The sequence below is a fragment of the Loxodonta africana genome, chromosome 5 (assembly GCF_030014295.1).
Source record: "Loxodonta africana isolate mLoxAfr1 chromosome 5, mLoxAfr1.hap2, whole genome shotgun sequence".
Taxonomy (NCBI): domain Eukaryota; kingdom Metazoa; phylum Chordata; class Mammalia; order Proboscidea; family Elephantidae; genus Loxodonta; species Loxodonta africana.
In genome coordinates, this window is record NC_087346.1 from 21,929,352 (window position 1) to 21,947,404 (window position 18,053).

The 18,053-nt window shown below is 36.3% G+C and overlaps 1 protein-coding gene across 6 annotated transcripts in view; it reads right to left on the minus strand.

The window, feature by feature from the left end:
• Window positions 1-18,053, minus strand: part of AFG2A (AFG2 AAA ATPase homolog A) — a 352,856-nt gene that overhangs the window by 153,802 nt on the left and 181,001 nt on the right. Inside the window, exon 15 of one of the 6 annotated variants that reach the window (XM_064285370.1) lies at window positions 1-18,053. This exon is cut by the window's right edge and continues 15,069 nt beyond it. The exons of the other annotated variants lie outside the window; for them this stretch is intronic. The gene's annotated coding sequence lies outside the window, so the exon portion shown is untranslated. 6 annotated transcript variants of the gene reach the window in all.

An 18,053-nucleotide genomic window follows, 5' to 3' on the forward strand; every position in this document is an offset into this window, starting at 1 on the left:
TAGGAAGTGCTCCTTTTTGGAAGAATGGAACTTAAGAAACAATGAACTCAGAAGAACAAAGTAGGAGTCTTCACATTTCCTGGTATCAAAACATACTATATATTCACTGTAATCAAAACAGGCTGGGCATTGGTTTGATGACAGACCCATACACTACTGGAACAGAATTGAGAACCCAGAATTAAATTCATCCGGTTATGGACGACTGATTTTCCAAACAAGTCAAAGTCCATTCAATGGGGAAGAAACAATCTCTTTAATAAATGGTGCTGGAAAACTGGGTATTCACTTAAAAAAAAAGGAAATAGGACCCATGCTTCACACCACACACAAAAATAACTCAAAATGGATCAAAAGCCTAGATGTAAACTTAAAACCATAAAATTTCTGGGCGAAAACTATGGGACCTAATCTTTTTTTAAAAAATAGCTTAACAAACATAATTACAAGTGTACAAATAGCAGGAGACAAATTAGAGAATTGGGACCTCATAAAAATTAAATACTTATGCTCATCAAGAAACATCAAAAGAGTAAAAAGACAACCTATAGACTAGGAAAAAAACCTTCAGAAATGACATATCTGATAAGGGCCTAATCTCTAAAATTTATAGAAACTTTCAATAACTGAACAACAAAAACACAAACAACCCAATTTAAAAATGGGCAAAGGACATGAACGGACACATCACCAGACAGGACATTCAAGTGGTCAACAAACACATGAAAAGATGCTCACAATCATTTGGCATTAGAGAGATGAAAACAAAAACTACAAGGAGATACAATCTCACCCTGGCTACAGTGGCACTGATTAAAAAAAGCTGAACAACAAATGTTGGCGAGGCTGTGGAAAGACTGGAGCCCTTATCGATTGGTGGTACTGTAAAACGGTACAACCACTATGGAAAACAATTTGGAGCTTCCTCAAAAAACTAGAAATAGAAGTATCTTATGACAGACTGACACAGTGGCTGCAACAATGGGCTCAAGCATAACAACGATTGTGAGGATGGTACAGAATCAGGCAGTGTTTCGTTCTGTTGTACACAGGGTCTCTATGAGTCAGAACTGATTTGAAGGCACCTAACAACAACATGTTCACTGCAGCACTATTCACAAAAGCAAAAAATAGAAACAGTATAAGTGCCCTTCGATGGATGAATGGATAAGTAAAATGTGGTACATACATATAATGGAACACTACACAACTATGAAGAACTATGACGTGTCCACAAAACATAACATGGATGGATCTGGAGGACATAATGCTAACCGAAGTCAGTCAATCACATAAGGACAAATACTGTATGATCCTACTTTTATAAGAAGACACGAATATATATATATACACACACACACTAATAGGGTTGTTATGAGTTGGAGTCAACTCAATGGGGAGCGGGCTTGGATTTTTGTTTTATACACAGACCAACGCTTATTGGTGATTGCCAGGGACGGGGTGGAGGGGGTAATCACTATCATAGATAGTTATTTTTGGCGATGGAAAAACTAGCTGCATATGTGGGTATAATGAGCACAGCTTGATAAAGAAGCACACAAGAAAAAAGAAAGTCTGTACTAAAGAATATGACATAATTTGGCAACAACACCAACAAAATGAAAAAATGAGTGTATGGTCACATATGAATGTGTGTAGGCATATATGTATACGGGTAGGTACAGCTGTATACATACATGTGCACAGAGAGAAGTATCTTTATGTACGTGTAATACAGAAATGTTTGGGCATGCATACATATTCATAGAGGACATAGTTACAGATACTTCTCAGGCATAACCGAACACCTTGCAAGACTGGTTTTCTGGGCTTGAAGGCTTAGGATCTTAGTTTCACGGTACAAGCCAGTCAATCTGCATAATACAGTTCACAAAGTTCATTTTCTGCATCCTAGTGAGGTATGCAGCATCTGGGGTCTTAAAAGCTATGGATAGCCATCTAAGATACAACTATTGGTCTCTACTTGACAGAAGCAAAAGAGAAAGAGGGAAACGAATGTCTCAGAGAAGAAACTAGTCTACAGGGCTAATAGCCTACATGAGCCATGGCCTCATCTACCCTGGGAACAGAAGAACTAGATGGTGCCTGGCTACCACTACCAACCGTTCTGATCAGAGCCACAATATATGGACCCTGACAGAAGGAGAGAAAAATGCAGAACAGAACCGGACCAGTTGAAACTAGAGGACTCCCTGAGACTATCACCGTAAGATACCCTTTAAACCTTGAACTGAAACTATCCCCCTGAGGTCACCTTTTAGCGAAGTAAGGGCTTGGCACACTGAAAACCATCTATATGGGACCAAAAGGTCAACAATTATTCTAAAGAAAAGATGAGAAGATAAGGAGGCAGGGAAACTAAAGCACTGGAAACAGAACAACCAGAACACAATTAAAGAGAACACTGACACACTGTGAAAAATGTACATAATTTTACTGAACAATTTGTATGAAAACTGTCTGATTGGAACATAATTTGCTGTGTAAATTTTCACCAAAAACATATAAAACATTATATTAAAACAAAACAAAAAAAGAAATCAATGAACTGAACCTTTATGTTTAAAAAAAAAAAAAAAAAATTTTTAAGGCCCCATAAAATGAGTGAGAAATGTTTTGCCTCTGAATCTCATTCCAGAATCTACTACTTCATTTTGATGGTTCAATCCAATGCTGTTCTTTTGCTAGTAGATTATAGGAAGACAGAGAAATTAGTTTAGGTATAAAGAGCCAGGTTTCACAAAAGACACTGAAATTTATTAGGAATATATTTTAAAGATTTTGTTTAGGATTTCTGAATAATTAAGGCTAAATAAAAGCCTTCAAAGCCAGGCAGCTGATTTATTATACACAGACTATTAAACTGACATGATGGAGCACTTTCTCATGGTCTCATCTACTACATTACTTAATATATCTTGTGTATGCTCTCTCATAGGGCCATAACAGGATTTTTATAAACTGTTAGGACAAATGCTAACGTGCATCTTACTTTGTTTATCAGTGAATCCAGGCCAAAAGGCACTAATTAGAGTTCTTCTGCTACACAGTGTTTATATACTAATTACCCTACTTCCTAAACCAAATGTTCCAAAAAGTATTAAGAATGCATGGCAAAGAGCCACTGGTTGCAGCATCAAGTACGTTGCTTCACAAACAAAAAGAACAATAGACTTTGAAAGGAAAGAAATAATAGAAAAGTTAACACATGATATAAAGTTTGGTGAACAAGACAACTGTCTTCTCCTAAAAATGTGGTGTTATTATGTTAAATAGCAGATGTACTTAATTTTAATAAGTGTTGAAACTTTTAAAAGAGAAAATAAAGTTAGAAGGAAAAATGTTACACAGACTAAAGGTAAGTATGTTACACATGAGATATATACACACACATAGATATATATGCCATAATTCAAGTCATATTTACAGAAAAAATTTATGGAAAATATTAGAAAAAATATTTATGATAAGAAACAGGTTAATATTGCAAAGCAATATTTTGTATTCAATTTAAATATTTATTGAATGCCTTCTATGTGCTAAATACTAGGATTACAAAGATGAACATGACACACATGTTTCTTGCCCTCAAAGAGTTTTTAGTGTAAAGGGGAAGAAGGACAATTAACAAAGCTAATATAAAATACAGTGTAATAAGTGCTACGAAGTGAGAGATAGTAGCCCATAGTATATAATACTTAATCTAGTCTAGGGTTTTATTTGTGTGTGTGTGTTACAAATAAATGAGTTTTATAAGTAGGAAGAACTTTCTGGAACTTTCCCGTCTCTTCTGATCTGTCCTGTCTTTCTCCCTGGGTGTTTTACTTTTCTGCTTCTACAGTACTTATTTCCTTGCCTATTCCTCCCAATTTGCCTTCTTCCTCTTCCTTCATTTCCTATGCTTTTACCTCATTCATTCTGTTTCCCCACTTGGCCATGATACTGAACAAATGTATATTTATCGTGCTTTTCTGCTTTTATTAAAAAAAAAAAAAGGTGCTAATACAAAAGATGATAGTGTTGAAAATTATAATAGGTTAACCATGTATCAGGATGTTTTAGGCACTCTCACACACATTAACTAATTTAATTTTCATAAAAACCTAAAAGGTAGGCACCGGCATTATTTCCATTTTACAGATGTAGAAACAGACACAAAGAAGTTAAATAACTCGCCAAAATTCACATAACTAGTAAAGGGCAGAGCTGGAATATTAGCTCTGGCAGTGTGGCTGGGGTCACACCGGTTTAAGATATAATTAATATTCATTGAGTAGTAACTGTGTGTCAGGTACTATTCTAGTCACACCACAGAGACAGTCTCATGTAATCCTCACAATGACCCCTCAAGATAGGTAGGTTAGGATAAGGAAATTGAGGCAGAGTGAGTTGCCCAAGTCACACAGCTAATAGGTGAAGGGAAAAAAAAAAAAGGAGAGAATTTAAGAAAGAAAATAAATCCCTTAACAAAGAAGAAAAACCATAAACTAAATTTTCTATCTTCTTGGTTACAACAAGGAAACCCAGGTATTAGCACATCAAGAATACAGGCTCACATTATTGATGAGTTACAGACAGACTCTGACAACCAGGAGACAAAATGGACCCTCTTTAGAGTCTCCACGTTTAATATCAAAAAGCACAGTCATCTCATGGGTATTTTCGAATAAACTTTTACACTTGTCTCCTTCTGATATGCAGGCAATAGTTTTATATATATGGTATATAAAAACAAACAATACTGATTTATTTGTATTGTTATAAAATTATAAACATCCAAAACTCCCTCAAAAACTTTAATTCAAAACCTAGTCACCTGAAAAATTGTGTGAAAGATATATTTACAACAACAACAAAAAACACAGAAGCTGCTGAGGGTGCTTATGTACAACCAAATGCCTCACGGGATTTGGTTTCTTGGTTTCGAGGTTTAGGGTCATGGCTTCATGGAACATACCACTTAATTGTCTTAATATCTTATTTAACGCTTCTGTTCTACCTCCTAGTTCACTGCATGGTGCCTGGGGTCTTAAATGTTGGCAAATGGCCATCCAAGGCACAACAACTGGTCTTTATTAACCTGGAGTAACAGAAGTAGTCAGGAATAGGAGGAGGAAATGGAATAGGTGGCTAATTGCCTCCTTTGCCAAGAGACCAGGAGATCTGGATGGTGCCTGGCTATCATTATTGAACAATTTGACCGAAGATTCCATAGAAGAAATATGATCAAAAAGGGGAAAATGTAGAACTTCCGTTCAAATTCTCATAGAATCCAGAGTTTCTGGACCTACCGAGGCTGAAGAAACCTCTGAAACTATTGCCCTGAGATAATCTTTAAAACTTAAATCAAAAATATCCTCCAAAGTCTTCTTTAAACCAAACAAGTAGTTTCGCTTCATTAATAAAGAAGGTCTGCCTTGAGCACCCTGTTCTTTTAAGAACTATCTATGCGGGATCAAATTGACAACAGCAACTCAAAAGAATAAAAAGGAACCTTAGGGGGCAGTGAATTTATGTTAATGGAGGAAGAACAACTCAGAAAAGGAAGGTGAGAATGGTTGCACAACTTGAATGTAATCAATGTCACTGAATTGTACATGTAGAAATTGTCGAACTGGTGTATGTTCTGCTCCGTATGTTCTCCATAACAATAAAGAACAAAATAAATTATTAAAAAAAATCTAGTCACCTAAATTCTCAGAAAATAAATGTCTCCTCAATGATGGAGGAAGCCCTCCTTAGAAGGCTGGAAGACTTGCCAGTTCAAAAGCACATCAAAATTAAGATTAGGAAAAGGTGGTAATTAATGCCTGAAGCTTTGTTTAGGGTTATTAGTGCCAAAGACTGTAGTCAAAGAATACATGCAATCAGTCCTTGCACATTATAATTAGATGATGGAAGGACAGAGCTCTACATCCTAACTTCTAAAAATACTACAAATTGTCAGAAGTGCCAAAATGAACCCATTAGCTTTCCCCCCAAATCGTTTTTCCAGCCCAGCCCTTAAGTAAAACTGGGTGATGTAGGGCTTTTCTAAATGTTCTTTAAAAGAAATTGTTTAGGTGAACATTTTTAATTTGTGCCTATTCACTGTTCCAATACCGCACAAAGGCCCAGGCATATAGACAGCCAGGTCTCATGACCTGGAAAAACTATGGAACCTGATATGACTGCATATGTTAAATTTGGAATGGTGAACACTACGGCAGATTTGCTCTATACAGCAAATCAGACTTCTGGGGAGAAGAAAATAGATAAACTTTGTAGAATAAACATAATCCAAATTTAGTTCTCAAATTCCAGCTAAGACCGCGCTGCTTGTTTTTCAGCCATTCTTTCAGAAACCCATTCACCCTTCCCTCAGTGGCTAATACAAACCCTTTCTACTCCCCTCAAAGCTTCAACTTAGTCTTCTATGCTTCCAAGTTGATTAAAGGCATCAGGTTTTAATTCCTTCAACAACCTTGCTCGTGTCCTCAAAATTCCTCCATTTCTGACCCATTATTCTACATAAGATAAAAAGCTTGCTATGATCATTTCTCTCTTCCTCACCCTTCCCATCCAAAAGGCTAACAACTACAGGAAAACACTCTTAATTCTACTCCCTCCGACATTCCAAGATTGTATACACTCAATTATGTTCCTCTTATCTCCTAAAATGTTTTCAATTTTTTTTTCTTTTTTATCTCCTAAAATGTTTTCAATGTTCTTAATTAAACAAACATTTAATGAACTCATACCTAGATGTTGGTCACTATGTAAGCATGGAGACTCTAACAACTGACAGGTCCCGTAAGTAAGTCAGAGGCCTTCTTCCTCCCTTTTGTCTTCAAACACATACTAATAATTATCTTCCAAAAATCTTAGTTTTCATTACTGTCTTTAACTCCCCCAAAACGAAATCCACTACTGTCATGCTGATTCAGACACACAGAGACCATACAGGACAGAGTAGAGCTGCCTCGTAGGGTTTCCATGGCTGTAAATTTTTACAGAAGCAGACTGCCACATCCTTCTTCCACAGAGTGTTTGGTAGTGTGAACCACCTGCATTTTGGTTAGCAGCCGAGGGCTTTAACCACTATGCCACCAGGGCTTTCTTTACCTATCTATAACCACCCAGAGTTTACAGCTGAACTCAAGTTGTATCTTCATATAGCTTTTCTTGATCATTCCAGCCTGCAGCAATCTCTACCTCCTTTGTTTCAATCATTATCTTTTCTAGATTGATTTTATATTATGCTTCATTATCATGTACATCTGTTTAAGAACAAAGGGTTTAGGTTTTCAAGTCAGACAGGATAAGGCTCAAAGTGGGTTCTGCCTCTCGGGAATAAATGACCTTGGACAAGTCGCTGATCCTCTACAGGCTTACAGGATTATTGTGAAAATTAATAATTTAAAATTCAGGCACCCTACAGGTTGGTAATAAATATAAATCCCTTTTCCTGTTTGGCATTGATTTCTTACAATCTTAATAGTATGTGAATATAAAAGTGATAATTTAGTAAACCTGTATTGTTGCTTCCTCATTTCATAGTCATTTTATATATAAGAACTGAAATCAAAGATGAAAAAATGACATCATTTAAGAGGTCTTTCAAGGAATTTATGAAATCTTTCTATAAGCTTTCACTTACTATACATCTAGACAGAAGCTATTACTTTACCCTCCCCTGGTCAGCAGTTCGAATCTGCCAGAAGCTCCCTGGAATCTCTACGGGGCAGTTCTACTCTATCCCATAGGGTCGCTATGAGTCGGAATCAACTCGAAGACAGTGGGTTTGTTTGTTTTTTTTTTTTCGTATCTCCACTGAAAGTGCGATCCTCTGATAATGATGTAAGCTGTACAAGGCTGTTTCTAGCTCAGCATCACTCACTTGATGCTGTAGTGGCTTTATCTACCAGATTGTCATCCAACTAGATGTTTATCAACTGAGGATAGGCATTGTTTAACCACATTCACAGCTAATGGACATACTTAACTGCAAGCAGGCATTAGTATGAAACAAATCAGGTCATAAAATAAGATTCTAAACATGATAACCAGAGACAACATAAAATCCCAGTCACCTGTAATTAGTTTCAACTTCCAATATGAAATACAGATGTTTATGGTAATATAAACTCTTCCTTTTCCACAGGGAGCTATCAGACAATTAAAGATATCTACATATTTTAGTATTTACAAAAGGAATCTTTGGATTTTCCCTTAACAAACTTTAGAGAAAAGGACTTAAAAAATGATATGGCGCTTCTTATATCTTAAAGATTTCTATCTTAATATGTCTGAAATACTCTATGTATAACTATCCCCTCTTTGATGTAGTAGTCAATTAATAATTGGCTATGATAATTATCTTTTTACAAAGGAGCTTTACTTAGAGAAAACTGGGGACTACTTTGCCTTTTCTCCTAGTAGAATTAATAAAGTCACAGTGTTTTTAAATTTACCTTTATCTTTATTTTACAAAACCACCATAGGTTATAAGGGAAAATTAAGCCATTATTGCTTTAAATGTAAAAATAATTTTAAAAAGAAATTCTTGTCTTGCACACATTTTGAAAGGTAGTCTTGATACTACATCATTTAATGTATCATTTGAAATAAAGTAAAAATATAAACAATTGGCCAGCGTCATTTACTACCTTTTCATTTTCCCTTTATTTGTTATCACTATAAAGACAACTCTATGTGAACCTCTAAAATTATGTTTCTTCCTTAATAAATTGCTTAAAGGAGTATAAGACTTTATTTTTTTTCATATGAAACTTATTAGTCTGAATTGCAATAAAGCCCCATCTTATATTCAAATCTCTTACTCTCGAGATTTTCTAAGTTTAAAAGCAAAAGAAGAATCCACAGAAATGACCTAAGCATGACAGAAAGCGTTACAGATGAACTTCTAAAGTAAACAACCACTGGGGAAAATATCTCCAAGAAAAGTTTATAAATAATTTAAATAAATTATTAAGATATTAAGATTTTAACAGCTAAATGTACAAGGATATAAACAGTAAACTTACACAAAAGAAAATCAAAGATTAATAAAAATATGAAAATTGCCCATCCCACTAGTAATTAAAAAGAAAAAATAATTTTAAAAAATAGCATTTTCACCTATCAAACTATGAAAATATGGCCATAAAGTGACTTATACACTGTTGTTTGGAATGTAATACAGTATGTAAAACTTTTGGCAAGACATTAGTAATATGTAAAAAGAACATTAAAAATAGTCACACCCTGACTTGAGAGATCCGTATCTAAGCATCTATCCTATGGAAACGATCAAAAATGGAGAAAAAGACTTATGCACAAATTTGTCCACAGAAGCACTGCTGAAAAACTGCAGGCAACCTAAATGTTCAATAAATACATGAGTTTTTCATACAGTGGGTTACTATGCAACCATTAAAGATAATGCTTAAAATAGTTTACAAAAACATGAGAAATGAGCATGTGTTTATAATGTTTAGTGGAAAAGGCAGAGTATAAAACTGACTAGTTTTAACAATTTTTTAAAAATGTCTCAAAAAATCTGTTAAGAAAAATATCTTAACAGTGGTTATTTTCATAAACTAGGAACACAAGTTATTTTTATTTTATTTAATTTTTGAGTTTTTCTACAAAGAATATATTCTTGCTTTACAATCATAAAACATATAAAAAATCCATGCACCTATATTTCTTCTTACTGAATCTGTCAGAGTGATCGAAATACCATTTAAGTCCTGAGGTTCTTCAGGGACTTAGAACTATTTTATTAAAATGTAAATACTCTGGGAAAAGTAACACTTTAAGCATTTACCAATTTTACCTTAGTGAAGAGCCTATATTTGGGATGAGGAATAGAAGTACAGACAGAAGGATGGGCAAGAGAACTTTGGTGGGATGACAGAAGGAAGACAAAGAGGTCTCTACCAATTTTTCATTCTATCTAGAGCTGGCCCTGGAGCTAGCATTACCCTGGCTCATTTGTAATCTGACCAGCTTCGGTTGCTACCACTAGTCCTAACGTTACCCTGTAGTAATTTCAACTGATCAAAGCAAAAAAGTGTAATATTGCTTTGAGTACATATAAAACAACCAACTTGGTTTGTATAAAGTAGGTTATTTTTGGTTCTGAAGCAGCAGTTTTCAAACTAAGATCTGCTGGTACATCCTTGGATACTTTATCAAGTTTAAATTTTGTGTTTTCATTTTGATAATAACCTCAAAAAAATGAGAGTACTGATAACCTGACTGCAGAGCTCAAATTCGCATTTGTGTTCTGATTGTGTTGGCAGCAAGCTATTACAGAAAAGGGACGGCATTTAATTAATGTAGTTTCTTCCACTGAAGTCTGTAGGTATATCTTAGATGTCTGAGAGAATTATTATCCTTTAAAATTGTGTCTGTGCTTACCTAAGTTTAAGAAGCACAGCTCCAGAGTTAAACCTATACAGAAAGGCTAAGAAGGAGAAAACAACAACAACAACAACAAAAACTATTGATATGTATCTGCCTCTTTACCCACCCTAATCTATTTGTTCAGCTTATAGCAGTATTAATAGCGTTACGTTAATAATAAGTGTCCACTCGACGGCACTGGGTTTGGTTTTTTTTTGGTGTTACATTATAGTCAATGTACTGATCTAAGCACTTCTCATGTACTAATTCACTTAATCCTTACAAGCCTATAAGGAGTTATATTCTTCCCATACTGAGGGGAGAGTAACTTACCCAAGATCATAGAGTGAATGAGTAGCAGAGCCTAGACAAAAACCCAGGCAGTATGGATCCAGAGTATGTGCTCTTACTATTATGGTATATTCTTTCTTACAAAAAGTGCAAAGAGCTAGACAGATGGCATGTACACATTATAATGTGAAATTAATGTTAGTTGGACTATGAGTAAATGGAGCTAGGCAAAGGTGAAAAAGAGCAGTGTTCATAATCCTTTGTCATAGTACATTTGATAGATTAATGAAATTTTGGGTTTCAAGAAACCTAAAAATTGGTTCCATCTTTGACCAGTTGAGAAAATTTTGCTGGCTTATCTTGAAAATTCTTTGACAATGAAGAGTTAGCTATTTAGCCAACTAACTCTATACATCTCAACAGGTTCATTAATCGCCCTGGGTCTCATATCAAATATAACTTATTATGTTAAACTAGATGATTTCTAAATTTTTCTGTAGCTTCAAATTTTCCTGTTCTGATAGCACCTATTTGTTAAGTAAAACTCAACATCATTTTTTCGCTTTGAAAGTGGAATAATGAGCAGAGTAAAAAATATTCAAGCCAAGTAGTTCAATCTTCCACTGTCAAAAGTTTATCAATTTATTAAATTTTGATCTTATTCCTCAATGTGAACATCTCTCAAACTTAATCACAGAAATAAATGAAAATATCAAGATTTCCTGAAGAAATTCAGTTAATAGTCAACTGCTACATCTATTAAAAAAGACAAGTGATAATTACATTATTTTCAGAGTAGAAAATCATAAATATCAGTGAGAAATCATCTGAATTTACATGGATATAAAAAGTTCAGAAAAATAAACCAACAAAAAGACAATTCTGGTACTTCTTATATATACGAGTAGTTACATTTTTGAAAGTTATACTGAGTAGTACAATAATATTTATTAATACAGTGCAGTGCTATGGATCACTTTTATATGGCCTGTCTTAGTCATCTAGTAGTGCCATAACAGAAATACCACAAGTGGATGACTTTAACAAAGAGAAGTTTATTCTCTCACTGTCTAGGATATGAGAAGTCCAAATTCAGGGCGCCAGATCCAGGGGAAGGCTTTTAATCCCTGCCGGTTTTAGAGGAAGGTCCTTGTCAATCTTCCCCTGGACTAGGAGTTTCTCAGCACATGGACCCCAGGTCCAAAGGATGCACTCTTCTCCTGGCACTACTTTCTTGGTGATAGGAGGGCCCTGTGTTTCTCTGCTCACTTTTCTCTTTTATATCTCAAAAGAAATTGGGTTAAAGTACAACCTAATGTTGTAGACTGAGTCCTGCCTCATTAACATAACTGCCTCTAATGCTGCCTCATTAACATTAGAGACAGACGTAAGATTTATAACACATAGGAAAATCATATCAGATGACAAAATGGTGGGTAATCACACAATACTGGGAATCATGGTCTAGCCAAGTGAACACATATTTTTGGGGGACACAATTCAATCCATGACATGACCTTTCTACCCATAGTCTTGTAACTCCCACCAAGAGACTGGGAGGAACTATGCAAATAAAGTGCTTGTGACCCAGCATGGTGATTGGACAACTTGCTAATAATTCAAATAAGGTACATAGAACCCTTGTGGGGGTGGGGCCATGCAAATAAGGTACATGGAACCCTAAAAAGGGGATTGGTCAGTTTTGCCATCCTGCTAGGCTTAAGAGAAGCCATCCCAGAGATGGAAGGGTGGGGGGACCTGACTACCATCAAGAAGAAGAGACAGGAGCAGAGACTGTCCTTGAACCCAGGATCCCTGTGCTGAGACCCTCCTAGTCTCGGGCGACACAGAGAGAGAGAGAGAGAACTGTAATATCAGAGATTCAAGACAGCGAGAAACAACGGCAGAGAAACAGTAGCAGCAGAGGCAGCAGAATTAGGACACCAGCAGGAGATGATGCAATAAGCTTCCTGGCCCATGGAACAAGAAAGCTGAGGACCTTCAGGCAGGAGGCTTGAGAGAGGTTTGAGGACAGGGTCAGAGAGAGGCCTGCCTGTAGGCATGACCAAGAAGAGGCTGTCCTGATCAAAGAATTGTATCCTGAATTGTAACCTGTTATTTCCCTAATAAACCCCATAACTGTGAATATGGTCTGCAAGCTCTGTGTGTCCACTGCAAAGTATTATCCAACCCAGCAGAGAAGTAGACAGTGCTGTGAGAGGGATGGCTGGGGTCAGAACTGGTAAAAAGGTTGGAGGGTAGAGGTATGCTTGATCTCTGCCTCATAAGAATCACCCTCTGGGCTGTTGATTTTGATTCTCCTTCCTCCTTGCGAAGGTAGAGGAGGTCATATGGTACCACTGTACCATTTTTACACAGAGACAATACACAAAGTATATATTCTTATAACAACAAATAAGTACAAATAATCAGTTTTCCTAATGAAATAATTTGAATCAGTATCTTGGCCTTTCATAAAGGAAATATTACACTTTAAGCAATTTATTGAAAAATAAAATCTAACCACATAAGCTCACAAATTATTTTAAACATTTTACTGAGGAATGATTTACACATTCTAAAATTTATCAATTTTAAGTACATAATTAAATGACTTTTGGTAAACTTTTCAAGTTGTACAATCTTCACTATAATCCAGTTTTAGAACATTTGCATTACTCCAAAATGATCCCTTATGCCTGTTCACAGTTAATCCCTTTCCTACCTCCAATCCCAGGCAACTACTAATCTACTTTTTGCCTCTATAGATTTGCCTTATCTGGACATTTCATTTGGAATTATATAATTCACAAGTTATTTTTACACTAAGATTTTTTAAGCTTAATGTATTTTTTTATAAGACACACTAATAAAGTTAATCTCAAAGTCAACTGAAAATGAAAATCTCAGGTATTTATTAGATTATAACTATATCTTGAATGAAAGGAGAATTTTAAGTCTTTCCACAGATCCTAAAAGAGCTTTTGAACTTTAAATATATTCAGGATTATAGAATCATTAAATAAGTAGAAATGCCATTTGTTGTTCGCTTCAGTGTCACATCTAGGAGAAAGAAAGCTGGACTAAGAATCAGATAATTAGTCTATTTTTTATTTGCTAGTCCTAACACTTCAGGTGTCTTCAATTACTTAAAAAATCAGAAGTGCTCAGAAAATTCTACAAGGAAAATTAACTGAACAAAGTAATGTCAAGTGTGTGCACAGAGAGGTCTCAACAAAAATTGAAAAATTGTCATCAGTTCATTAAATCTTAATATTTATCATATAAAACTACTTTTTTTTTTTTGCTAGGCATGGGTACTTAAAGTTCCTGATATGTCTGCAGGAGACATAAAGAAATGTTAACATAGTTTTCTATGCTTTAAGGGCTTGAATTTCTGTTGGGGGAAAAAATTACACACATGTAATAATAAGAGAAGAACTCAAAACAGAAATGAAATGTCAAAATGTGAAAGCTGGAGAATTGGACCTGTGAGAGATAAGGGTGGGAAAAATCACTATAGGCTAGAAGTGTTGTTAAAGAAAGGCTCCACAGGAGGCAGAACTTGGACTGACTCTTGAAGTACCAGCATTAAGTGCAGTATTTATATATGAACCCAAAAGAGGTGGTTTTCTAAGTGAAAGAAACACCACACCATGGTAAATTTGCAGAGATTATCTCCATAATGAGGAAATGAGCCTGCTTAGAACAATCAATATAAATGGAATATGGAACTTGGTTGAAGACGTGAAGTTAAAAAACTAGGTGAAAGCACAGACTTCAAACTTCTCCTCTGATCACTATGCCCTCCTCGAAGAGGCAGAGCTTTAGAAGTATCATACGAAGTTTAGAGACAAGAGTTACATTGAGTGAGCCTGGACATTAGTAATTTAAACTCTTTACTTCTGAATAAAGCAAATGATATGAGTCTCTGCCCTCTCTTCATCTATTAAAACTTAAGAATTCCCTTTTAAGGGCTACACAATAGAAAGCAGGAGACTAGGTGAACCAGTCCCAGGAATGTGCACTGTACTGCTCTCCTTTCCCTCAGGGGCTGTGGAGCCCAGACAGGACTTCCACTTCACTTGAGTTCGCAAAATACGTATCCATAGGTTGTAAGTGGAGTACTGCCCGTTCATACATTTGGGGAAATGAAATGAAATTAACACTGAGCTTTTACTACATACCAGACTCTGCTAAACACATAAAAAGTACACATGACCTCATTTAATGTTCTCAACCCCTGGGGGTAACTATTGTTCTCATTTTATAGGTTAAGCAACTGAGTTCATGTTGGTTAAGTAGGTTGCTATGGATACAATGCTAATAAGTGACTGAGCTAGGATTCAAAGTCAGGTCAGTCTGACTTCAAAGCCCATGCTCTTTCCGCCATACCATTTTATATCTATGTAGCAGACTTATTTAAACCCTTTTTAGATAACAATATTAAGAGTTGCCATTATTTAATGTCAAATATGTGCTAGGTTCTCTTCTATATACTATATAAACATTATTGCTTACCTACAGAATAACCCTGGAAGAGAGTAATTATATCTGTTTTATAGATGATTAAACCACAACCCAGAAAGACCAAGTAACATGCCAAAGTTAAAATAACTAGAAAACGGGAGAGCTGGCTTCGATATCACATATGCCTGGTATCATGATGACTCCTTATAAAAAAATGGTTGTTATTTGGTATTCATTTTAAGAAAGAGATTTTATTATTCATACATGGGTACCTAAACTTCCTGATATGCCTGCATTATTTATTTAAATTTTGCAGTTTTTAGGTAGTACAAGGGTTTTTTTAGGTAGTACAAACAGCTAAGAGCTAGGATGCTAACTGAAAGGCTGGATATTCAAGTACACCAGAGGCACTGCTGAAGGAAGGTCTGGCAATCAACTTCTGAAAAAATCAGTCATTGAAAACCCTACGAAGGACAGTTCTACCAAGAGTTGAAATCAACTTGATGGCAATTGGTACTGGTAAGTATTTGGGAAATATAAATTCTGAAATACCCACGTGGATTGCACAAGTAAATAATTTGGACATAAATTCTAAGCCATTCCTGAGCCCATTGGTTCTTCTTTCCTTTACAGTCTGATATCAGAGACACTAAAAAAATAAATCCACTGGACACTATTAATTTGTCCTTTTAAAAACATGTGCCACTGTCAACATTCCCTCTCAACTTATCCACGTTTTCTGTATTTCTGACAGTTGTCTAGCTACAATCGATAGTATTTTCTTTAAGCTAAAGAGAAATGTTGCTTCTCTATAGCTTACAAATGGTTCTTATCTATGGAGTTAACTGAACCAGTTTGGAAACCCTGGTGGCATAGTGGTTAAGTGCTACGGCTGCTAACCAAAGGGTCAGCAGTTCGAATCCAGCAGGTGCTCCTTGGAAACTATGGGGCAATTCTACTCTGTCCTATAGGGTTGCTATGAGTCGGAATCAACTTGACGGCACTGGGTTTGGTTTTTTTTATTGTTGTTTTGTGAACCAATTTAAAAGTTCCATTTCCATGTGGCAGACTTCATGAATCTGAAGACAGTTCTCAAGTTCCTCACAAGTCTCCTTTGTCAGAAATTAAGCCTCTCAAGATCCTTCAGTTATTCTTCCTGTGTGACACACTTTCCAAATCCTCCCATTTGGTCAAAATCTTCTGGACTTAGCCAGTTTCTCAGTATCTCTTCTTGCCTCCCTGGAGTAACAGATTAAGCACTCTAGATGACCGGCCTTCAGAGAAGTAAAGATGCCTACCAGACCCTTCCTTATAATCTTTCCCCCCCCCCGATTAATCATAAACTCACAGTTTGCCAACTCTCACTTTTCCCTCCCACACAAATCTTGAATACTCTCTTCTGGACTTACCTTGGCTTCCTACTGTTTCTTTTAAAATGTGGTGACCAAAATGTAAGTTAACCAACACCCAAGTATAGAGAAACACATTTTTTTTCTTTGTGTATTACAATGACTCTCAAATCTGTCCCTCACATTTTTATTTAGGTTAGCCTCTTGTGTTAAATATCTCTCTTTGTCATTAGTTGCTGTCCAGTTGATTCTAACTCATAACGATTCCGTGTGTGCAGAGTAGAACTGCTCCACAGGATTTCCAAGGCCGTGACCTATCAGAAGCAGATGCCACACCTACCTTCTGAGGCACCTCTGGGTGGGTTCGAATCACCAAGCTTTCAGCTAGTAGTGGAGCACTTAACCATTTGCACCACCCAACCCAAAACTCATTGCCATCAAGTCAATTCAGACTCGTAGGAACCCTAGAGAACAGAACAGAATTGTCTCATAGGGTTTCCAAGGGTGTAATCTTCATGGAAGTAGACTGCCACATCTTTCACCTGCAGAACTCTGGTGGGCTCTAATTGCCCACCTATCATTTAACAGCCAAGCTCTTAACCACTTTGCCAGCAGGGTTCCTTTTGCACCCCACAGGAACTCCTAAATAAAACCTGTTGCTATGGAGTCAATTCCAACTCACAGTGACCCTACAGGACAGAGTAGAATTACCCCAAGGGTTTCCAAGGAGCAGCTGGTAGATTTGAACTGCTGACCTTTTGGTTAGCTCTTAACCACTGCACCACCAGGACTCCTAAATCAACTTGATGCTGTCAAGTCGATACCAAAAATGCGAACCCAAACCCAGTGCCATTGAGTTGATTCTGACTCACAGCGACCCTATAGGACAGAGTAGAACTGCCCCATAGAGTTTCCAAGGAGCGCCTGGCAGATGTGAACTGCCAACCCTTTGGTTAGCAGCCGTAGCACTTAACCACTACGCCAACCAGGGTTTCCGTCAAGTCAATAACCTCTCCTAAATAACTATTATAACACTTTTCACCTGCCTGTAATCCTTGCCTCTTCTAATCCAGCCTGAGCACTGATTAATCTTCTCAAAATACCATGACAGTAACTTTTTTCCATTCAGAAACGGTCTCTCTACCTATAAAGTCTGAGCTCCTCCATTATGTGACTTTGACTCTTTATCATCCAAATTTATCACTCACTAATCTCCTATTTTTTATAATTCTGAATCATGAAAATTAGAATACTCGCCATTTTCTAAATACATTCTTTGCTTTCATGTCTGTGTCCCTTGCCTACAGTATTTCCATATGGAATGCCTACCTACTCTGCTCTTTTGCCTCATGAAATATATGGCCTTTTTTCTGTGACTTACAGTAATTATCATCACCCCTGCTGGAAGCAGTCTGCCCTTCCTGAGTGTTCTTGAACATCTTTTTAGAGCACTTATCTCACACTTCCTTGTGTTCAAATTAGCTGTGTGTCTTAAATCTAGTAGGTTCTAATTTTGAGGCTACAGACTGT